At 39.4% G+C, this 26,037-nt stretch overlaps 1 non-coding gene across 1 annotated transcript; it reads right to left on the reverse strand.

Annotated features, from left to right (window-relative positions):
- Window positions 1–6,121: 6,121 nt before the first annotated feature.
- Window positions 6,122–6,253, reverse strand: LOC116914125. The gene has a single exon (XR_004389688.1). It is a non-coding gene; the product is annotated as a small nucleolar RNA SNORA17 (small nucleolar RNA).
- Between the last annotated feature and the right edge of the window lie 19,784 nt (window positions 6,254–26,037).

Genomic DNA, 26,037 nt, shown 5'->3' on the forward strand with positions numbered 1-26,037 from the left:
ATTCTAAAACTTGACCTCTTGCCCTGTGGTGTTTCCTGGATTAGAAAGCTAACTTAATGTGTAAAAGATACACTTCAGTTCCCTCTGTTGACGACACGGTATGTAGCGAGGTGACCTTTGTTATTTATTACTAATACAAACAAATCTGCCTAATGAATATAAATACTAGCTGTTAAATGCTATCAGGACAAGCACTCACTGGGGCTGAGAATTCAAACTGAGATCATGGAAGCTGTACTAGAGCCGAAGACGGCACCAAAGACAACTAAAATTGCATCGGAGTTTCATGAATATTAATACAGTTGAGTGGTGGAAACTAATTTTTGTCCACAAATCAGATGTGTAAAAAGTGCATTGTCTTTTATTGCCATATAACTGAAATTAATTTCCCCAGGAAGCTCACAGTCTCTAAGGTGGGAAAACTTAATGTTTATCAAATCCTGATGTTCCATAATGCATCTGGGTTTCGGGGGAAGTCGTATGATGTGTCAGTGCATCAGGAGAAATAAACCCTAGATCTTGGTCCTTGGTCCACTCCATTTCCCTCCACATTTGATTCACTTTGCATATCTTAGGCTACTTTTTGCATTGCTCTGACAAAATTCCTGACAAGAACAAGCTAAAGGGAGCAAAGATTTATTCCGGCCCATGATTTGAGGAGATATGGTTCATAGTGGTTGGAAGGCACTGCCACAGAAACTGTCTGCAGCTAAGCTGGTGGGACCTTGATTGTGTCAGATTGGATCAGGAGCCTGAGCTGGTGCAGCCAGACTATAAACCTCAAAGCCTATCCTCCAGCAATCTGCTTCCTCTAGCTAGGCTACATGAGCTTGTTGGAGACATTTCATAGGCAAACCATGACCTTGGCCACATACTACATGCTGACTTTCTGTGTCATTGTTTGTGTATTCTGGGCCTGCCTTAAGCCCTGCTATGTGGAGCAGGATGGGAGCTTCAGAACTCAGGAAGGCAGCCTGCCTAGAGGTCAGCCATGATGTTTCATTGGTTCTTGCACCACAGAAGAACTCAGAGAATGCACTGCTTTCTCAGTCTCTACTAGGAGAAACAACACTAGTTTCTACTGTGTCTCCCGTTTGCAGTCCCTTCCAGCCTGGGACTCAGACCACAGGTAAAGATAGAAGGGCTCTCTGAAACAACCGAACTCCAGAGCTCCCACTTACCCTGGACCACAAACCCCTCCATGCACAAACGGTGTGATTAAGAAGACTGATGCTGGGTAATCATATATCCTTCCACATCTTGCCTTGAGTTTTGACCCCAGCTTTTGAGATTCCACAAAACCAAAATTTAAGACATTTCCCTGGTTTTTTGATACCTCAAATACTAGGTGCTTAAATAGAGAAGATGCCGTGAGTTAACAACCGCTAGACTGAAAAGCAGGTTAGTCAACAATTAATTTATAAAAATATGCCTCAAAGGACAGTGAGACAAAACTTAATTATCATTCTACCAGTGCGTGTGTAATGTAAGATCAAGACGATTAAAAATGGAAGAGTGTGTGAGTGTGAGTCTCTGCAAATGCAAATCCATTTCCAAAATGGTTCCATCCACTAATAAAAGAAAAACTTAATACAAATAAACTCTCAGTACAAGTACCGCCAAGGAGCCAACGCGCTGGCTCTACTGTGCTGCTGATCCACTGGGAGGCTCCAAGCAGCTTTATCCCACCCGCAGTAATTTACCTGCTGATCTATGTGTCCCCTGCTGGTCATTTCACTATGATTGTTTTACTGCACCAATCTTTCATACAGTCTCTCCCAGACCTGCATGGTACTTGGGAACTTTTCACCCTCATCACAATGAGGACGGGTTCCAGCCTCTTGATTTGTAATGAACAGGAACAGAGACCCACGGAGCACAAAAGAGGGCCAGCTGGGGACTGCAGTGCAGGTGGCTTTATTTAACCAATGTTGATTGTTCCCTTCTGCTTATGGTTTTCTGTTAGCGTTTTCTGCATAGAGCCATCCTGATTTCGACGTTAAGCGTTATCAAGGATGTTTTTCTCTGAAGCTTGGAGCTGTTCGTTCTTGACTTCAATAAGAGGATCAGGCATCATCTCAACAGATGATAGCCTTAGATGGAAACATAGAATATTTTATTTGGATTTTATGGAGTATATTTATTCCCTCAGTAAACAGCGGCAGGCTGTGGAATGAGTTGGTTTTCCTTATATAACAATCTCAGTTATGGAGAAAGGATCTCTTAAGAGATCATTTCTAGGCTACAAACACAATTTTAATTATGTAGAAGCCATTCAACTTAATAGACTCTACAAGTCACTGCTTGGCAGATATCCTTCTCGGGTCAAAAATAATTTGGTAAAGCAACCTCCTAAAATGATATCCATTTTCCGTCTCACTTTATCAAGCAATTGAGAGCTGAATGAATTTCTGATTAGTAGCCTGCTGCTGAGTGATGCAACATAAAAGGCTAAATGTCACTTAATTGATAAGCAACTAAAACCCCAGCTCTCTTTATACCTTCCGCAAATGAGTGTCCTCCACACACAGTGACGTGATCCTTCAGTGCCACTACCGGAATTCAACTGTCACATGTGAGAATTGGCATCCAAGTGCCCTCCCTCAATAACCTGTGGGCAAGCCTATCCTCTTCTTAAGTAATATGCATGGAACATCTACTTGGGACAAGTGACCATGCTAAACATTATGGAGGTCTCAAAGGGGAGAATATAAAATTGTCCCTTCCTTAAAGCGGCGAAGTATTTTCATTGATGTGATGTTTCAATGCCATATTTGTAGATGCAAGTTATAGATATTACAACAAACATCTTGCTAGGCTGTAAAGCAGCCCATTCTAGTGGGCACTACTCGCCAGGCACCTGGGGCTGATGATTCCAGTTCTGAAAGGAAGAACTTCTCCTTCCTCGGCAGGACCTCCTTCCTGTGGTCCATCTGTGCCCTTCTTTTCTTCTCTTCTCTTCTCTTCTCTTCTCTTCTCTTCTCTTCTCTTCTCTTCTCTTCTCTTCTCTTTTTTTTTTCTTTCTCATAGAACAACTAGGTAAAGCCTGAGCATTCATATGTTGTTTCTTAACTGGAGGATACTGAAAGGAGAAACGAGTCTCACATATAGGCACAAGGCACCAGGAGCAAGATGGCATAGCTTAGCACATAAATGTTTAGGGAGTCCTCTCCCTGCCCAGCTCCTTGCCTCATTTCATATGGACTTGACCATCTTTAAACCTGGATGGTGTGGAAGCGCAGCCCAGACCTGTGGGTTCGTCAAACAAGGGATGGAAGGATGCAATCTTGTGTTTCGAGGTCAGAGAGAAACTAATTCAAATACTAGCTTTGTGGCATATCTACGCAAACTGCAACTTGTAAATATCCACATCCCTTTGGAAAGTTGGATTAATAACGTCTTATGATTTTTGAGGCTAAAAAGAAGTAACAAACACTCAGCATATTCTTCCCTTTAAAGGCACAATCAGTGTGCCACCTTCTAGCATGCACTCACCTGGTGTACATAATCTCACACAGGTACACACGCACACATTTAAATTGTAAGAAAATGGGTAAAATCTAAAAGTACGGAGGGAAGGCTGCCTCATAGTTAAATGTTTTTTTTTTTCTTTTGGTTAGGAAGACTGTATCATATATAATCATTACTGTGGCTAAGTAATTTGTATTAGGACCCTGAACTCAGTGCCTGAGGAAGGTAACAGCTGTGTCTGTAGGAATAAGACTATAGTTACCATCTGGATCGCCCTCTCCAGCTCCTTCCCGTTTTCTCTATGGAACCTACACACTGTGATACACTACAGGCCTCTGAGGGGTGCAATGCTAGGTGATGGAATCAGTATTTTGTTTAGATTGGTGTGTTAGGAATCTACCTTGCCAGATACAGCGGGCAATGCTGAATCTAGAAACAGCAGGGGTAGTGGTCTGTCTGCAACAGTGTCTGAGACCAGAGTGCACCACATTTCTGTGGCATGCCCTGCTGCTAGCCCAGGCTAAAGGTCGCTGGAAAAGTTGAGCCCAGTCATAAGAATCTTTCAGAGAAAACAAGATATGCTTTAAAAATCTAAAATTCTTTGAAAAATAACACAAGCATAATTTTTGGTTAAGATTGTTAGTACATAGGGTTAAAGATAAGGAAATAAATGCAGCCGGACAAACCAAATCCTGGCACGAGAGGATCCAGCTTATAAGGTCCTTTGTAGTGAAACGGATGCTTGCTGGAGTGAATCACAGGCACAGCTGTCAGTTGCAGCCTGGCCTAGCCCCTTGCCAACCTCCCCTAACGATTACCTGCCATCTGGGTTCTCAGCCACTCCCCATCTGAGGACCAATCAGTAACTCAGGCTTGCAGAACTAGAAGCTTTGCCTCTGCGCATTGCAAGCGGGGTCTGGACGATGCCCAGTTCTGTCTTAAGTCATTGAGCTTGGAGGTCAACAGAAGTCTCTATGCCAGGAAGAATATTACATTTCAGGTGCCCTAACTAACCCCTGTGTCACAGCCAGCTAGTCGGGTCAAGCTTGCTTGCTTGGTCTTCTTTGGAATCATTAGGGTTCAAATTGGAAATGAGCCCCATAGGCCGTGCTTTCAACTTGTGTCCCTCAGCCAGGGATGCGCTCTGTAGAGGCTGTGGGCTCTCTATGTAGTGGACCTGAATGGCAGACGTAAGTCGCTAGTGGTGGTTTTGCAAGGTTATGTCTTGTTCCTTGGTTTCAGGCAGTCTTATGTTTTATGGTGCACTACGATGTGAGAAGGCCTCACTAGAAGATCCCACATCCCTATACTGAGTGTTTCTCCCATACTTTCCACCTTCCAGTGGACCACAGACCTGTGAACTGTAAGCCAGAGTAGATTTGTTAACTACTGCCTAGGGAATGGCGTAACCCATAGTAGGTTGTGCCTTCCTACATCAGGCTTGGATTTCTGATGGAATCTCCACCAAAGTGATTGGGTGTCTACCCAATCAGTTAATTATCAGGACATTCCCCGTAGACATGGCACACCCTTTAACTGATCAACATAACTCATTAAGGCTTTCTTCCCTGGTGATTCTCAGCTATGAGGAGGATACAGACAAAGCTAAGTAGTATAGCGTCAAAACACAAATGTTTTCAGGGTAGCAAGAGCAAACACTCCCTCAATGCAACTTAGGATAATCAAATCAGCAAACACACATAGAAAGCCAGAATTTCCCTTGAATCAGGTTCACCACAATGTTCCCAATATTGGAGATGTCATAGCCAGCTATTTCTATGTAGAAGCCAAATAATAATCAGGATATGGGAGTTTTGAATCATACAAAGATGCTAGCCTGTGTTTGTCAGGCATTAGTTCACCTATGGGACTCAGTCTCTTGGTTTTGATCATCTTTCCTACAAAGATGGAGTCCTGATCTGTTGGTCCCCACTCACCCTCCTTGCAGTGTCTTAATGAGCTCTGGTTGCTTTGGGCTTCGTTGCTTCACCCTACGTGGAGTATTGATACTGAACATATCCATCTTCAATAATCTGATATGGCCCACCAATGGCAGCACAGACTTAGGACATGGTCCCAGGTGGCATCACCAGCTGATCACATCAGGCTGTTCCTCACTGTCGTCAAATGTCTCCAGTTCTCTCTCTTTGACATTTCCCTATCCCTCTGCTTCTCTTCCTCTTCCATTTCTTCACCACTTACTTGCTCCTTTTAGTGGTGCTTGGGTCTCTGAGTGACTACAATCATCTCAAGATGATCTCAGGTGTACTATGCCCTGCTCATGCATTATGGCGCAGGGCAGGGTTCATCTCAGGCATGCTCTGTCCACCCAGACCTGCATGGCACCAGACTTGTGGTGGTCTCGGGCTAGATCCCTGTCCAGGCCTCAATGTCTAGTAATTCTCTTGAGCTCACTCATAGCCCAGCCTGCCTGAGTGGCCCTTTGCAAATGTCGTCTGCCTTGGGCTCACTCTTGCCCTGGAGCCCTGGGCCCAGGTGGGGTTCTTCTGGTCTCTGGCTTACTCCCCATCATGGGAGCATATCTGGGTCTGCCTTGTAATAGACTGGTGGTCTTCTCAGGCCAGTTCCCTGTCTGGGCCCTCTGACTCCAGACTGGTGGTCATCTCAGGCCTGCTTTTTTTTCCCATGGAATTTTAGACTACTAATCATTCAGATGTTCATAGGTCAGAACACTGAGTATAGACATATCCTCTCTCCTCTCTGTCACCTACTGATGCACATGTGACACAGCAAGAACACCTGCCATGCCTCTAAGGGTGGGGACCTTCCTTTTCCTTATCTATTATGAAACAACTTTCTCCCCCCGCCCCCATCTCAGTCTATATTATTTTCCTAAAAAACCAAACGTCCTCCCACGGCTCTATTTTTTATTATGATTCATAAATGCGTATAAGTAGATGTGAGACAGTCAGGCAGGTAGGGGTGGTAGATAGATGATAGAAACACAGAGACCTAAGTTATTGATTGACTGATAGATTAGCATTTCCTGTTCTAAAAACTTACGTTCACTTTCCTATGCCTTCCCCTGAGTATGTCAAATTCACCTCCCAGGTTCATGTTCAGCCTGTTCTAGTCTGGTATATCTCTGAACAATTAACAGAACAACAATAACTCAGATACTAAAACCAAGAATGGGGAGTTTTTCTTGAAACTTGTTCTAAACAGTCAGCTGGTGGCCTGATTGTGCCTTCTTCCTCTGTCATCCTGGTACCTTTATTCTGTCCTCCAGGATGTCGCTCATCCAGGCCATGACCAGAGTGACTTTTCTAAAGTCCAGTTTTATGGTTTTTAATAACCACATCCATAGTGACATTTTTATTTTAAAATTACATGTAATCCAAGTTGATTGCTGCCAACACCTCTTGACAATCCCCCAGTGTCTCCCCGTCACCCACACATACCTCCCAAGGTGGACATCCATTTCCCAGGAGACCTGGCATAACTGGAGACCTGGCACAATAAATTCTGATTTGAATTGATGGCAAAATTCACAATGTTGCTTTAGTGAATACGAGTAGAAGAAAGAAAAGCAAAACAAAGACAAGTCATAGAGGAAGATCCAAATAGTTTTCAGTTGCAGTAGTTTATTTCAGGCCATGCATCCAGAGCCATGGTCAAAGACAGGATGTTCTTCTTCTGCTTTGGAATTGTTTAGACAAGTATAGAAAAAAAATCAAGCCTTCTTACAGAAGCATTTATAATTCTTTATCATCTGGTCTACATTATGACCTCAAGAGCCTTTCTTCTACTCTTATACCACACAGGACTTCAACCTTGAACGTTACCTTTATGCCAACCTGCTCATGCCTAGGGGTGTGAGATAGGAGGGCATATATATTATGGTAGGGATGGTGAGTCCTCGGTGATATAAACTTAATGTGCTTGTTTGGAAGGTGAAAGTGATGCATTTAAAGTAAAGTTTGAAAGAGTCAGTCAATGGCCAATGCCATGACAGCATTGTCTATCACAATAAGATGTAGCCCTGTTAGTGATGCGAAAGCCCTAGGTATTCTAGTACAGGAGTGACAAGACCACCCATCATTTAGAAGTAAAGGTTCTGGCCTGCTCTGTGGTGTCTCTGGTAAAAGAGTAGTGTAAGCACGAAAAGCTAGAGTGCAGACTCCAGGCCACAATCCTGATAAAACACGAAATTCTTAACAATTACCAAAAAGTCAACTGCGGGAATGTAAGCCGCGCGTTTTACTTTCAGAGGTTGAGGTTAAAAGCAAAATAATTCAGCCACAAAGGGAGCTGTGATCATGATTCATTTGCTGAACGTCCTGCAGTTCAATCTTTCTGAAACTCTGGTTAATGAAAGCACATTCAGATTTTTTAACCTCAGCATTTATACATTTAAAACAATAAAGAGAGATCATGGTAAGTCATGGTGCCGACACTGAGTGCCTATGATGAAGCTTCTGTACTGGTTTCGGGCATCATACACACTGCATGTGCATTCCGGTTACACTTCTCACAATCCAGTTCCTCCATACACCTATTCCAGATGGGGATCTTTAGTGCTATTTTAAAGACCCTATCCCAAGATGCCTTCCTAGAGAATGCTCTGTCATTGTCACTCAATACAGGAGGCTCCATCCCCCACATGTCCAGAAGTTCTGCACACTTGCGGTCCTATAAACACATCTTAGTGTAATACAATATTTTTAAAATATCAACCCTTCTATTTTAGACTGTGCATTTTTCACAAATAGATAGCTAACTGCTAATATTTCATCTCGTTAGCATCCAGCCCAATGCCTGACGCATACTGAGAGAGCAAGAGCTTCTTGGAGATTTGAGCATAGACTTCTCAAAGATATCAGATGTGCCACCTGTTCTATCAAATGTATATGTCCGTCAAAAGCTGCAACGATGTACGAACTCATTACATAACAAACGCCCATATTGTTAGATGAGGTATGCCTTCTATAAGTTTGACTATACAACTAAAATATTTATTTCCCACAAGTGCTAATATCATTAGCAAACATTTCATATTTGTAAGGAGATTAAGACCCAGCCTGGCAAATATGTAATTGTTTTGAAATTTAATTCTCTAATAACAGTGTACGAAATGAGCAGAAGAATTTTTAATATTTCTCCTTTAGGCTGGGGAGAGGTTAGGGATTTCGCTCCATGGTAAGGGCGTGCATGGTCAGCACAAAGATTCTAAGTTTGATCCTAGGCGTCAGGGAAGAATAAGAGAAAAGACATGGGGCTTTAGGGTTGGGGATACCTCTTAGGGTCAAAGCATGTGTACAGGACTCGTGTGTTCAGCAGCACATGCTTAGTGTGTACAAGATCCCAGTGCTCAGTCCTCACCATGAACTATCTATGTCCCTTCTCTGGAGAACTGAGAGCAGAAAATGAAAGTAGATGTTTGAGTTTCCGAGCGCCACCCCTGACCTTCTACTACAATGCCTTTGTTAATGTTATAAGAACTTTAACTTAGAGCAAAATCTAGAACAATATTTAAGGACATAAATATAAACGTGCCAGGCCTTTTAATTATTTTTTCTTGAGACAAGGCCTCATATATCATAGTCTGTTCTCTCAAACTCCCTACATAGTCAGAATGACTTTGAACATCTGATCCTCCTGTCTCTACCTCCTGATTCTCGGATTACAGGCTTGTACCACCTGTTTACGTAGTACTGGGGGATGAACTTGGACTGTCTCCATGCTAGGCCAGCACTCTGCCTCCTAAGCTACAGCCCCCTACCCATACAAGGTGGGGAACACCCAGTTTCCTGAACATACACTGTCTGCTCAAAGGAGAGAAGCAGAACTGCCTGTTTGTCTCGCCAGCACCCCAGTCTAATGCTCTGTGACTTGAACCAAGTGTAGTTGCTAGAGAAATGAAGGTTCAGGTCTTGCTTGAACGGGAGGGTTAAAATACTCTCTGCGTGCCTCAAAGCTCTGGGATATGTCTGCTTTCATGAGTTGGCCAACACTCTCATCAGCCGTCTCAACAAAACTAGTGGTGTGTTAAAAATTTAGAATGGAACTATTATGTAGGGTTTTGTATATGAATACGTGTGTTTCCTGACTTGTAAAACCAAACCTTTCCAGTGACTTTACACAAAAGAGAGAGCAATTTCAAATGGAGTGCAAAATATAAAAATATATACATTTGTGTATATGCATGTGTAGCAAGCGTGAGCAAGGACAAAATTGCATAAAATCACTTTTTGGTGACAAATGAGAGCAGTAAAATCTATGAAGTTAGGGCTGGCAAGATGGCTCAGCAGTCATGAGAAGTTCCTGCCATTCTAGACAATCTGAATTCAGTCCCGGAATCCATTGGCAGCTCACAGCTACCTGTCACTCCAACTCCAAGAGATCCAACACCCTTTTGTGGATCTCTTATATACACACAATCATAAACACACGCACACACACACACACACACACACACACACACACACAGAGAGAGACAGACAGACAGACATAAGCAAGCAAACATATCCTCTGAAGCAAATCTTTTACAAATAAAATCTGTAACATGAGTAGCATTTAGTAAATGGCCCTTTAATGTATGCGTAGCCAAACAAATGAGTAACTTTTTCCTTCCTTGTGGAAAGACGTTATTTCTTCCAATAACCTTCCTTACTGTACGCTCCATTCTGTTAGCTTGAAAATGAGGACAGTGCTTCAATGTAGTTTCATACATTAAGGATTGGACATTATCCATTATTGGACATTTACACTGTGTCACACAGTGTTTAAGTGAATTGCCATTGCAATCACATTTAAATGATGGAATTATTGTCATCCATGCTTTACAGATGATAAAAATAAGGTCCAGGAAAAAAAAATTAAAGCCACTTGTTCGGATTCATTCTGCTTCTGTCAGTCGCAGAGTTCTGAGTTTGATCCAGATCTGTCTCGTTTACAAAGCTGGCTCTTACTCATCGTATTCTGCTTCTTCCCAAAGAAGAACCACGTGTGCTCTACTGAATGTTGGGATGAGTCTTACCTATGGGCTATGGTTACTAGAGAAACATCATAGGTACACACATGTCCCTTAGGTGGTATTTACTTTTAATAGGTTTGATGCTTCAGGTTGTCGTTAGTATTATTTTTAAAAGAAAGCACACGTGTGGTTCAGAGAGAATCTCTACCTGCTTTCTGGCCCCCAGATTCATTGTGAAGAATCCTCATGTTAGTTCAATACATTGTCTACAATGCATAACCCAGTACTAATAGTTTATCATTTTCACAAGTCATTGATACACTGATACTGTTCATATCTAAGTATATGAGGATGAGTTTCATTTCATCATCACTAATCTTAATGGTAAAGCGCTTTTTAATTCAAACCCAATCTGTTCATTTCTGACATACAACAAAAGTGTTCAACTTTTTTTTTTACATTAATTTCATATACTGCAACTTTGCCCTCACCTGTTAGGAAAATACTTTTAAACATTACAACACATCTTTTATCATAGACCATCTGAGAGTGCTCAGAAAGTGCCAATGTCCTTACCAAAGAATTTTCTACATTTAATTCTATTTAGTGTATTATCCAATCGTATTAAAGCTAGTTTGCTTATTTATGTTTAAATGGATTATTTACCAGATGAAATATTTTAGGCATGCACTTCTTTTTTTGTTGTTGTTGTTGTTGTTTGTTTATTTCATGTATATTAGTACACTGTCACTGTCTTCAGACACACCAGAAGCAGGCATTGGATCCCATTACAGATGGTTGTGAGCCACCATGTTGTTGGTGGGAATTTAAACTCAGGACCTCTGGAAGAGCAGTCAGTGCTCTTAACCACTGAACCATTTCTCCAGCCCCATGTGTGTATTTCTTAAGTTAATTTTATTTAAAAATTCCCATGCTCTCCCAAACAACACTACATGGTTGCAAACAAAGAAATTGGTACTTTATCATTGTAGATGATGAATATGAATGAGAAAATATACTTTGGGGAGAACTGCTAATAACACCTTTTATCACTGCTTACAAAAGAAAGTCCCCAAGGCACTCCTGGGAGCTTCTTGCCACGGATATGTGCCATCAGCTTCTTCTGGCCCATTTGTCCACTGCAGAAATGCTCGTCAAGACACCCACTGGAGAGAAAGGTGAGAGCTGGAAGCCATGGGATGGAAATGGCCAAGCTCCAAGGTTTCACACAAAAAGGTCTCACTACATTGAAGGCTGTAGCGCTTCATGGAAAACCCATGTGTGTCAAGGGAGTACCTTCCTCAAAACTTAAACCTCATATTTGTTTGCACATTTGTTTTATTTAATAGGGTATCCTTGTTTCTCAACCTGATTGAAAGTGGTCCAGATAAGAACAATAGAATCCTAGCTTCCTGATGCTGTAAAGAAGAAACCAGTGGTCGATTACCATTGGGAGACCATGTATTCACTCACTGGAGTCTCTTGTTACAATGGAATGTGATTCCTACTCAAATTGTTGCCAACCTACATGGAATAGAAAACAGTAAACATCTGATGGCACAAAAGGGTTGCATATAACTTTGATTTTTTTCAAATGCTACCAAAAATACCTTTGCTGATTCATCTGCAATTTTCAGTGGTTAGAAACTTTCAAACCTAAACCACAGCATTCTTTTAAATGTAGACTTAATTTCTAAAAAAAAATACATTTTTGTTAGTTTAGGGGATTTGTTCTGGTTTTCTTGCTTGTTTGTTTTAGACTGTCTTACCCTACGAAGCCCAAAATAGGCTCCTACTTCCGCCCTCCTGCCTCAGTCTCCCCATGCATCAACCTTCATGATTCCCAAGTATTTACTTATTTTCCCTTATGTCTGTGAGTCTCAAATATCTGGCCTAAAATTCAGTAAGGTGGTTTTATTAAATATGGTTATTGGACCCTAAGAGCCACACAAGGACGTTAAAATGTCCAAAGTTAAGGGAAGGTTGACAAATAATTTGCATATTTCTTCCTCTTCTTTCTTTTATTTTCAATTGCTCAGCAATATATTTATTGAGTGCCTCCTATGTTCTTGTTAGAATCACTGGGGACAAAGAGAGTGACATGGACTCTGACCTGAAGTCATTTCAGGGTGACATGTCTGGGAGCTACTTTAAGTTCATTTATAAGCAGAAATAGAATGAACCATATACATGGTTACACATGGCAGTACCATATCAGGCATGAACTCGCAGTATTGTAGACAAGGGTAGCTCAACTAAGAACAGAATCAAAAACTGAGACCTGTCTTTGGCAGGGCCTAGTATAATGAATTGCTATCTTTGCTGCCTAAAGCCAAAGCAACCGAGAAGGTCTACAGCAGAAAACAAATTCAGGGAAACGTGTGAAAGAGAGGGCAAACGGAAATGAACATATGGAAGAGAGATGAGATGTGCTCTATGCAATCATCCTTGGCAGCAAATATAGATAAATGGCCTGAAGTTGGAGTATCAGGAATGTTGCTCAAACTAAGACCCGAGACAAGTGCTGTCAATGAATCACTAAGAAAGGCAGCTTTAATTTCTCACTTCTATACAAAGCAATCTCTACCAACTTAGGTAAGTGTCCAATAGGCACAAAAGGTCTGGCTTAAGGTAGACTTACCACTGGAAGAGAAGAGATAAAGCACACTAAACAAAAACTCCTGTTTGTTGAGTACCCACTCTGTGCCTGACATACTTCAATCATTATCAAAACTAAATAAATACACATGATACCACCTCATTCTGAAGACCGGAAAAGTGGTGTTCATAAAAATTGAATGCTTTCACTGTCCACCCATTTTCCCAACAGAGGGCCAAAACTAGGATTAGACCCTCCTTTTCCATTGTGCTTTAAAAGACCATGGAATCACATCTGTTTTGGAGGTGGTCAAGCCCAGAATTGCACATGCTAAAGACCCAGCTAGAATAGTACACATAAAAGCAGACCAGGACTCATTTCTGTGAGATTTTTCTGCCCTTTAGTCAATCCTTGTGCTTCTCTTGGGCTCGGCTATTGGCTCCCAGGCTGCCCTTCAAGATCTAAGTGAGGAAATTATTGCAAACTTACCTTTTAAGTTTGGGAATGTAAAAGAAGTACATATTATTTAAGATGACTCTTGCAGAATTAGTATGAGTGGATAATTTTCTTTAATTAAGATTATCATCAAAACGCTAGCCTCTTCCAAACTTTCACCCTTTCAAGTCCGACAAGAAAGACTTTTTCCTTGCCATGTAGTAACTTCTCCCACATGTCTTCACTTCTAGAAGCAGCTGGGCACAGCACAGGACAAAGTAGATCACAGAAGCCTTGCCATACAGGTAGAGCCCGTGAGGACTGACTATTCTAAACCACAAATAATGACTCCAGAATCAGAGGACCTTCAGGGAGGGTGAGATCTTATACACGAAGAATGTATTCTTTGTAAGATGTGAAAAGGTGCTCTAAATACATGCTTTTGCCTGCATTCAAAGCACTGATTGCTCAACACTAATCCCTTTGTGTGTTCACAGGACGCTAACAAAACTGGGGATGGGCTCTCAGAAACCAGGAGGCTGGGAATATGAAAACATAGCTCATTTTGCTCAGTAAATAGTCATTCAAACCAGCAAGTTCAAAGGTTTACGTGTTCCCTTGGTTTCTCTTCTTAGGAGATGGTTATAATTGTCTGCATCATTTCATGTTTTAAAATGCCAAGTTCTATATAAATATCTTCTCCCCGATCCCCACATTGTGTGTGTGTGTGTGTGTGTGTGTGTGTGTGTGTGTGTGTGTGTGTGTGTGTGTGTGTGTGGGTGAATGAACCCATACTTGTATGTGCTAGGCAAGCACTTTAGCGCCGAACTACAACCTCAGCCCTGTATTTATCTTTGGTTGACTTCATTGTACTAAGGGCCCTCAGGATTTGATGGTGGATATTTGAGCACTAGGGCTTGCTTTCCTTCATTTTTCTTTTGCCCACTAAAGCAAAACCATAAAAATTGACAGGGTACTAGAATGTAATCTTCACATTTGAAAAAAAAAATAAGTTTGATCCATAAGCTATACTCTGAGCATACTTGTACCTTAGGAATCAAGAGTCCTGATTTGTGAGGGAGAATTTAATTCTGGCACACTCCCCTTGTTTCCATCTGTGTTAAAACAGACTTACTGTAAAAATGAAAGTGTTGAATCCAAACAATATAAATGCTGCAGTAAGAAGAAAACAAACCCTTGGTCTAGAGTCATACAGCTTAAATTCCCATATGCATTCATTTTTACTGGTACCTGTGTGACCTTGGAAAAGGCACTTGATCTTTCTCCTCAATATTTCCTAATGCGTAAAGTTAAACAGTTGCTCTAGGGTATCACAAAACCATATGATATCCTACAACCATACAGATATGTAATGTATTCTATTGGAAGATGATACATTCATCCCATGTCATGAATCAAATAATTTAAACCATTGTTTTCGTGTGTAGCTCACATTGGGGTGCTTCAACCCAGTCTAATTTATGACCCCTTTCAAAGCCTTCAATCATTTTAATCACACAACACGATCTCAGAAACTTCAGCATAGCGTTCACAGAGTGTGTCTGTAGGACACACAGTAGGAGACCTGGAGCCTTCTGAATTTCATACAAGTCACAAGTAAAATAAACACAAAATGAAGAAAAATGATATTAAAAATTGGTAAAGATACAAATGTTTTTACAGAAATAACATTCTCTCATGACAGTCGGTCTCTTTTTATATCTTCCAGAGGCATGAAAAGGGCATTACAAGTAAATGATTAACTTTACCACAGATCTTCACTCCTGTCTAAGGTCCATCGAATTTGGCTAGATGTCTTTTATCAAACAGAAAATGGTTTTTAAAAATGATTTTAAAGGCAAGATTGTATATTATCCTAAGGTATCAGACAAAATCACATTTGGTATGTGCATGTATGGATATATATTTATTCTCATTCTATGGTTATGTGTTCATTATCAGAATGAAATATTAACATCCATGAGTTATCCCTCTTTTTCACTCTTATTGAAAAAGTAAGAGTCATGTGAAGCTGGTGCTGTAACTGAAGTGATTTCAACCATTGTTAGCATTGGCTATGAATGGAAGAGAAGTGTGGAAAAGGTCTCTTCTCAATGGCCCCTTGGACTATATATAGAAAAGAACTTTAGATGAGAATCAAAGTTGAAGCAACAGTTGACACTGTCATAACCTATGAGACATGTTAAAGAGAAAGATATATAAGGAGATACAAAGAATGTATCTGCTATCGTGGTACAACCACACTAGAAGAAGTAGAAGTCTTCAATAAAGGCAGAAAAAAATATGTCAAGGCAACTTAGAACTTTGATGTGATGTAAGCCACAGACATGATGGTGTGAGAGAGGAAGAACTCTGGTAAAACTGCATATATGAGCATCCTTGGTTATATTTGGTTTATTGTTTGTGTTTTCACTGAAGCCCATAATTTTTATTGAGTTCTGTTTTTTAATGAGTCCCAAAACACCATCCCTAATCTATCAACCCAGCAGAGATGATATTTGCACAGCTTGCTGGACACATTCATGAGGCTGTCCCACACGCCTGTTGAATAGACACATCCACAATTAAACCCTCCTTTCCTCACTGCTAGACTGCTTCCCTTACCTGCCATCTTTCTACACCTAGGTTTTAAAGCCAAAAATATTCCAAACATGATTTTTTTCTTTGTCTGGAAACTTTCTACCTGAGTAAATAGCAAGTCCTGAGCATGATCTTTCTTGCTCTGAAATTTCTCCTGAGACTCTCCTTCTAAGCCATAAGCTTCTCTTATTCATGTCTCTATCAATGCTCAATTGATGACTAAAAAAGTCCTCTAATTCTACAGCACCCTTTCATTAAGCATCTTCCACACAGCTTCCAAAGTTGTCTTCCGTCAAAAAGAAAATAGATTCCTATTACATATTTGCTTAAATTTTCAGATATCTATATATTACAAAAGGGAGAAAAAACAAATTCACAAAAAGAGCATAAAAGGATATTTTGCATGTGACCAGAATACAGCATTTACTCATCATACCCTCAGTTCCAGTTGCATCAAGCTTCTGTTCATAATCGAGAGATGACCTTGAACACCACCCATTTATGACCATTTTCTGCATTATTGCTCTGTCTTGAAAATTCCTTTCCTTAACTGCCATCAGTATCCAGCAAGGCTATGGAGAACATAAATGCACAACAGCGATGCGTACCTACAGAAGGACCTGCACAAGACTGGACGTTCTTTCATGGATGGGGAGGTACCCAAGATGCTCCACCCTCTCCACAGGAGCTAATCCAAGTTAATAGTTGCCAGTGAGGGGTGGGCGGTCATTTTCTTCAGCACTGCAGTCACTGGTCAGCTGCCTGTGCTCCATTAAATGACTCTTCCTTCAAGGTCACATTACAAACTTAAATCAAAGGCAGTGACTGTAAAAGAATTTTTAAGAATGTAGAAGGGGGAGTAATTGGGAAGAAGAGGATACTCTCAGGAACGACCAGAGAATAAAGGGTGACCACAGTGGGTAAAGAGATCTACATTTGTATGTGTGTAGAATTTTTTTAAATAAATTTTTAAAAGGAATTTTCCTTTTTCTAAATTTAAGTAGTTCTTCATCCTTCCAGATATATGAAAAGAATCAATTTTACTTAAGTTCTCCATGACAGAACTATTTTTCCACAATATTTATAATATATATTACTTCTACCTTTCTTTTCATAGCACCCTAATTTTATTGCAACTTTGCCTGTTTATGCATCAGAGGCCTTTCAATAAACAACAAAACTCTCAAGGGTAAGGGACTGATTCCGGTGACCTTTCTATTTCCCGTGTCTCTAATTAGCCTGGTAAATGGCATGTGTTCAATAAATGAATGACTGATTATCACTTCTGGATACTGTACAAATAAGTAATTACCCTTTAGAAATAATCACAATACAGGCTAGGGCTACACAATACTTTATGGAGAAGAGGTAAAAATTCAGAATCATTTGGAAGGATTGTTGTGAAAGTAAATGTAACTATGCCCTTGTAAGCTGTAGCTTTGTCAGAAAAAGGAAGAAAGAAAGAAAGAAAGAAAGAAAGAAAGAAAGAAAGAAAGAAAGAAAGAAAGAAAGGAAGGAAGGAAGGAAGAAAGAAAGAAATTTATTATAGTATGAAAGCAAAAGTCTATTATGGAAATAAAATTAGGAACACTTGTTCACTCTAAACTTGGCTATATCCCTTGTACAGTAAGTAACTGAAACTTTGGAAAAGTTGATGAGTTGGATGAGTAGATTCAGGAACTATGTACATAATCCATGTACTCCCAAATTCTTCCTAAGGTTCACAGAGCTAAAACATCCTCCTGTTTGTTCACTGTCATATATGTTAACCTCTTAATTCTTACATGTTTCATTATTGACAGATTAATATACACTCGAGAAAACCATCTAATATTAGGAATGCTTTTAATTGGTTGAAATTCCCAGATTTCCCAAGTATTTTGTTCAAATAAAAAATGAAGTTGAAGAAAATACCAATGTTCCACCTTTCCTATTTTGTGCATATTTCTTCTTTTCTCATTTGTTTGAGGGATTGAAATTGTATTTCCAAATATCTGCCAATTCTTGGGAAACAATGTTTTCCTGATGAATTATTATCCTTACATATTTGGTAAAATTACAGCAGTATGCCTCCTAAACTCAACTTGTTATTTGTGATATTTGTTCCTTATAACAGAAAATAATAGATACAAAATGGCTTGAGATATGAGAAAAAGTTAATAACTCAAAATAAGAAAGTACTTCTATTCTAGTAGGCCCCATCATACAATGTGTTCCCAACTACCTAATAAACATTTAAAACAGCCATGTTCCTTCAGTTACATACTGCAAAGTGTCATAGATTATATCCTAATAAAACCAATGACAAACCTTCAAATGGGAGAGGAAAAACAAATGTTTCCTCTCTTTAACTCTCTATTATTTCACATCAGTTGTGTGTATTGTACAATAATCTTGTTGGTTGGGTGACTTAAAGAAAACTAACTAACAGATCCTAAATTTTATATAAAAAAATAAACTAACATTGAATTGGATATGAGAAATCTTCTAATAAGAGACTTGAGAGTCTAGAAATGATATTATTCCTATCTATTATCTCAGTGGTAGTCCAGGGCCTGTGATTAATTCTTGTTTCAGTGAACACATGAATGAGGAAATAATCAAAGCTGTTTGTTCCTACAACTCATTAGGAAGCGTTGACAGCTCTGCTCCATCATTAGTTCATATAGAGTCTGAAACTGTCAGGACAATATCGGTGGGACTACACCTCATTTATACATGGAATTCTTTATCTTCAGTGAAAGGGTAAAGTCCCAGAAAAACCTTGTCTTTTGTCAGAAATTCAAGAGAGAAGGACAGGGCAGGAGGGTCCAGGTGACTGGCATTTCATCCCTTCCTTCTGTGAAGTCCTCGTCAGCAACTAAGGGCCTGAGGCTGCATTGAGTTCAATCTCCCTTAAGTAATCACGGGCACAGTATGTGAGAAACTGCACTGAGAGATCTGATGTTATGATTGCCGTCCTCGTCTGACTAACACACACACACACACACACACACACACACACACACACACACACACACACACACTCTCTCTCTCTCTCTCTCTCTCTCTCTCTCTCTCTCACACACACACACACACATACACACACACACACACACTAACACCTCATGCCACCAAGACAGATTAACCCTGCTGTTCAAAGAGACACAGAACATTGACCCAGATTGCGCCCCACTGGGATATCTGGACATTGATGCTGACAAGGTTAGACATGACATCACACAACTCATAGGATATAACAACCCCAAGCATTATGGACCAGGAATATATCTCTCTTCCACTCTTGTTCCACTTGAGCAATGGCCCTGGGAAAGCCTTTCTGGGTTCCAGGGATAGTTCAATGGCAAGATCTTGGACTCTTAATGTAATAATAGACTGCCCATTACTACTCTTGACCCTGTCATTTGGAAACTATTGTGTTGGGTAAGATCTGATGAAGTCTCAAAGTTAAATACATGCAAATGTATAACAATAACTATATTTAAATGCAAAATCATATTATATAAGTCTATAAGATTAGATGAGAGGGTAAGTATGCACTCATCTGCTTTTAAAATGTGGGACATGAAACAGAAATGTCATGAATTTTAGGCCAGCCTGGGCTACGTATTGAGAATTTGTCTCAAAAAATAATTAGATTAGAATTTTTTCAAATATTGCGATATGATCTCTACTGACAAATGCTTAAATATTATTTGCAATATACTTAGTTTTATTGTCTTCAAACAAATCCATGTTCTATTCTGCTGGAAGGGTTTCAGTGTGCATTCTTGAAGACATATATCAACGAGACTGAGATATTTAAAGCAATATTGCTCACTCATAACCTACCCTTCGTTCCTCTTTTCCATCTAGCCTAGACAGATGAATGACCCTCTTTTGAGATGTATCACACTACCAAAGAGATGTGTGTGTACACAAAAAGATGAGGGGGGGTCTTAGCTGCTTCTTGACTTGATTTGTACGATTGAAAGTACTTTTTTATTAAATCAACTGGGGTTAGCTTTTTTTTCTCATTGTTAAAGAGCAATGATGCTATAATGATCAAAAATAAAAATAAAATGTATTTATCTTTATTAAATCATTATTAAGTCATTCAACCATTTTTTGACTTTATAATATATGCCAGGCTCTGTGATAGACTCTGGTACAATTTCAGGAATGAAGTCTACATAGTCACTACAGTGGGTGGCTTCTCACGGGAGAGTTAGTTTTCATTAACTCTGTGTTCCCTCGTAGAAGACCAAACTCCAGAAAATGGCCATGGGTTCATGACTGTATTTATTTAGTGAGTTACCAAAACCATAAAAATAAATTTTAAAAAAGATGACGTGGAGATGTGGGAGGAATTATGTAGAGTGCTGATGAGGCAAATATATAAAACATATTATGGAATACATATTTATGGAATATATATTTATATATAAAACATTATATGGAATATATATATATATATATATATATATATATATATATATATATATATTAGTGTTGTAGTGCCGGTCCTGGAGATCAAATGACTTTAGAAACACATTTGTGGAATTTTAAAAAAAAGCGTTTACTCTATTCCTGCCTATGAAACTTGCTAAAAACATCTGAAAAGTCAAAATCATGACTTACTATTCACAAAAAGATGAAAATAAAGTATGTTAGTTGGTTAGTCACTCAATTTGAATAGTAAGTTTGCAGTTTTGTCCATGCCGAGTTGTATCATTTGGGGTCTATGGAAAATACATCATGGGAGAAGCTTCTGGTAGAGTGAGCTGTTGACCCTTAGGCAGCCAGGAAGCAAACAGGTAAAGAAGTAGTGCTCCTGAGATCCCAATATCCCCGTTAGGTCAGGCTTTGTGACCTACCCTTTTCTCAGTAGGCTCTGCTTCTTCAAGTGCCCTCTACCTCCTAATAGTCCCACACTGAGACTAAGCCTTTAACACGTGGGCTTTGGAAGACATTTCAAAGTCAAGTTATAGAATAAAGGAATTTGTTCCAATGTCAAAGAGAAGTCCAAATACCAACTTTCTGCCCTTCAGAACTTGGCTAAGGTATAGATGTCTCTAAAATAAAATTAGATTGCTCCATATGCCAAACAAATTATTAAGTTGAAATTGCAAAAGTTGAGATCCGTGATGGGGAAGGAGAGCATCTCAGTCAAATTCCCCACAGATAAGGAGAGGATAACTGAATACCTAGCCAAACACACTTGCCAGCTATCTCTTCTCAACCAAGTTGATGTTTGATAAATATCCTTCAGGCCATGCTGTAAAGGAGATGAAGAACCTGAAAGTACAGTTATCTGAGCAAAGACAAGTTCTAAAGAAATGGCTTGAGAGCTGGGAATCTGGATGTGAGCCCTGTCTTTCTCCCTGACCACCTCTGTTATATGCCTTCCTAAGATGTGAGCCCCAAGTAAGGGTCAGATGCAAAGAACAGACTCAGGTTGAAAAGTTCCCTGAAGCAACAAACTCCAACCCAAGTTGCCATTTTCCAAAAGCATGTCTATGTGAATTAATAGCATCAGCACATAAGACTGCTTTCTTTCCTACCTCATGTTGACTGGACTGACATATAACACTAGGTCATATAACCTGGGCCTAACAACATGTAAGAAAAAGAAAGTTGTTACCAATCATGAGAAGATGAGAAAAGAAAATGGCTAAGGGTACAGATTACACTTAGATAATATGTTCTCAAGGGAAGGGAGGGAGAGAGGGAGGGAGGAAGAAGAAAAATGTGAGGGGAGTTTAAAGTAACTTTTAAAATAAGAGATAATAAGCATTCCAGAAGATTCATCAAAATGAATTACACAAAGATTAAAAGTCACAAAGTATAAAACATAGGAACATAAAAGTAATGGGAAGATGATTCCAAAAGAGGAGAAAGTTGGAGCAGTGACAATATTTTGAGAGGTGACTGACCTCTAAGACTGTTGAAAACAAATTAGCATTAAAGAGATTCCATACTTGGATATGTCTCAATCATAAAGAATAAGAGACAAAAGGTTCGTAAAATCAACCAATAATAGACAACCTTGAAAACAAAAGTTACACCAAGACCCAGGTCCAACGTGGACCAAAAAAGATGAAGTCTTCTCTTCAATGGGCAGATCTAGAGTCTACATATATAACAGAAATAGCATCCAAGAAGAAAGCTTCCATACACAGCATGCTAGTTAAGGACAAATTTCACCTAAAAATAGAATTAATATACTATTTTTTTTTCAGTTTGGAGACAAGAAAGGGAATTAAACAAAAGCATTTTCAATGACAAAGTACTAAGAAAACCCATACTAAGGAATTTTAAGGTGTAGTATTTTAAATGTCCTCAAGTAATCATTCCTATAAATTCAATCCTAGCAATTTGTCTCAAACAAATAATAGAACAAGCATGAAAAAAATGTAGTTTCAATGTGTTTCTCGTTATTGACTGGATGTTCTATAAAAACCTTGGAAGCATGGGAAATGTGTGTCAATAGAGGATTATTGGAATCACAGATGATGTATTCATGATTTACATTAGGAAGATTACAAAGGGCTTTTGTACTCATAAAAATATAGCTTCAATGTTATAACAAGTAGGAAAAGGGAAAAACATGCTAGAAAACAGAGTTTGATTTGATCCGATGCAAAGTTAAAATTATACTTTTTATTTGGGAAATTTTGCATACTCAAAATGTTGAGAGGAATATACATGACACTTTGTGGGGGGGGGCGTAGAACAGTGGGAAGTTCCCTAAGATTTGCTTTATGTTTATTCTTTTTAGCAAGTTTTTTTTTTCTTTTAATGGGTGTTTCTGTGTCTGTGTGGGTATGTGTGTGTGAGAGCACTGCAGAGTCTGGAATTGGGAAGTGAATCCCCTGGAGCAGGAGTCAGAAGAGGTTATAAGCCATATGCTTCTAATGCCGAGCCATCTCTCCAGCCTCAGTTCCCTTTCTGTTCTTTCCCATTACAATGGTTCATCTGGGACCGACTTCCTGGATAATCCCATATTTACTGAGCTGGTCCTATCACGTGACGCTTCTGCGGCCGCCATCTTGTTTAGACTTGTCATTTCGTTTAGTTAGGCCTACATGGCAACTTTTCCTGTGTACGTCAGTAAGCTGCCCACAAAAGACGCTGGGACTCTTGTGTACACTGTGTACACACGCGAGGAGCCAGGCTTACTAGACAACTGGAGTCCCATGACGGAAGACATTGCATAGCTGTTGCAAAGAATGAAGATGAAAAGAAACCACAATTCAGACCAGGTCAACAGAAATAAAGGTGGCAGGGTCTCACTCTCCTGTGCACACTGACTCGTATCTCATTCTCTTTGAAAAAGTGGTTTTTGCTTTCCCCAGACCATCTCAGTTCCTGGGACTCATGAGAGTCCTTTCTCAGAGCTTCTTTCCCTTGCATGCTGTTCTCATTTGCTTCTCTTCTGAAGTACTTTACTTTTTCTATTTTCATTTCCGTCAAAGAAGAATCTGGCTGGAGACATAGCCAAGTAGATAAGAGAGGGGACCACACTGTCTTGAGACAGAGCTCGGTTCCTAAGCATTTGTTATCTGTTGGTTCACACCAGCCTGAAACTCCACCTTCAGGTGGATACAAAGCCCCTGGCGTGCCTGCGTACCTGAACTCAACGAAACATACCTATACCCATACACACAATTTAAAATAATAAAAATAAATCTTTGAAACCTTTTTAAAACATAAATTTAAAAATAAAGGTTGACCAATCAACAATCTATTGCCACAAAAAAATATTCTTTTCTTTTCTTTTTTTTCCCCCAGTTGTAGGAGAAGTACTATAAAGGACTTTAAATTTCGCATTTATTTTTCAAGCCTGAATTTTTACCTTTTCGTGTTGCAGCAAGTAAAGCCTGGTAAAAATTTTTGGAGTTTGTCTAATATAGAGTCTGCTGCATGAGCCTAGAGCTTGATTCCAATCCAAATATATCACCGTCGATTTACAGCCGGAATCACCGGAGGAATTCGAGCAGCTTGTTGGATTGTTTAGTTGGAATATATGGAAAAGTTGAAGCTATACATTCCAACACATCACTGTAAATGATGTACTATGGAAAATTCTAAGCAAGCATTTCAGAATAGTCTGGTAAGTATATTTAGCATGTAGATACAAAAAAAAAAAATCTCAGGGCATTCTCCATGAGTCTCCTGCAACATGTTCTGGGCCTCTGTGTTAGCAATGAATGGTGTGTTAGTTCCCTTCATCTTCTGGAAGACATATTATATATTTAAAATAGACCTTATCAAAAAACCTTTTAATATTTAACTTTCTGATAATCAAGGAAAGAGTAAATAACCTCTCCCAAATTTATGGGTTTGCTTTTTCCCTAGATTTTTACAAATTACTGGAGATTTCATCCTGAAGAAATGGCAGAAACGTGAGAAATAAAATAGTTTTCAATATTTTTATACACCAATTTATAATAATTAATATGAAGCTATACATTTCCACAGATAACAGGAATTATTTTTAGTCCTTAAAGTTTCTCCCCTGTCACAAATATTTAGGACTGACTGCAGTGCAAGATTTTAATTAGGAAGAACGTATAGTTTTTTAAATGATTCTGGTGATATAAACCTATCATCTTTATGCGGTTTTGCAGAGTGAGTGTATATGTGTGCATATGTATGCATATGTGTGTATATGGCCATTCCTGGGACTCAAATCCAGGGCCTCTGTGTGTTAGGCAAATGCTCTACCACCAAGCTCCACCACAAACACTGCAATTTTTGGTATTATTCCTCTTCATTTTTGGAAACCTAAAAAGTATACATTCGCTCTAAAGGTTGAAGGCTGGGTCTTGTGGTGCATGTCTCTACCTCAGCACTAAGAAGGCTGAGGCAAGAGAGTAATGGTTTGGGCTCATTCTGAGCTAGGAATGGTCTGTATGGGGCAAAACAATGACGCATGAAGCTTCCTTTCTGTCTTCTCTTCACTGTGTCTCAGGATACATTTCCATTAAAATTCAAAGTCAAATGAAGAGTGAAGAAGCAGCAGCCTCCCAGGCTCAGCTGGGTTTACACACCACCCAGTTCCCAGGGATGATTTTATTCTCCTGATCTGCACAGTCAGTATCCTCATTCCTGTCCTTAGATTTGACCCAGACAGGGAAAACATGTGGAGTCAGATGCATTCAACAACTGTCTGCTCTGCTTACTTCTCCTTTATGTGAGGCTATGCCCAATCCTGCTTAATAGGCATCAGCAGAAGTTTCTAACCGATATTGTCTTCCAAATGAAAGGGGCTTTTCAAATTTTATAGTACTTATAGAATCTAGTGTCATGTTAAAAATCCAGTGTCTTTTCTCCTCACTTTTAGTAAAAATTAGTAAAATGCATGAATTATATTTCTCTATTCTAATGGTATTTATTAATAGTACAAATTACATATCATAAACATATCAAATACACACATATCCAGAGTAAGAAAAGAAGAACATAAAATAAAAGGTTAATATGTTTCACCAAATCTATATTTTCAATTTCCATTTAGACATGACAAATGGAACACATTTTTAGTACCTAGGGCCCCTAAAACAAAGTTAATTGGGCTTTAAAAAATATAACTACACAAAAACCAAAAAAGAATGCCAATAACTCAAGGTGAAAAAGAGATTTCAGTCTTGAGGAAGATGTAGGATTTGAAGGAGTTGCTGGAATATTGATTCCCAGTGCTACCAGAAACTACAGACAATTGGGCAGTTTTCTTAGGGGGAAGTATGTATTACCACAGGGGAATTGGAAGGTGAAACTTCCTGTGAATGAGTATGAGGAGTCATTGGTTGCCAGTGTCCGTCTTTTGTGCTGGAACACCTGACAGCTTCTGATGCTGGCCCAGCAAAAATCCTCTAGATACACGAGCACCAGAAATGCAAGATGGAGAGGCCACCCGCTGGCAAAATGATAAAGGGGGAACTACAATTCAATGTATGAGGCCCTTTTCCTCTCGGTCTTTTTGAGTTTCATCATTTATACGAGGCCAGGT

The sequence above is a fragment of the Rattus rattus genome, chromosome 12 (genome assembly GCF_011064425.1).
Source record: "Rattus rattus isolate New Zealand chromosome 12, Rrattus_CSIRO_v1, whole genome shotgun sequence".
In the NCBI taxonomy this organism is placed as follows: Eukaryota; Metazoa; Chordata; class Mammalia; order Rodentia; family Muridae; genus Rattus; species Rattus rattus.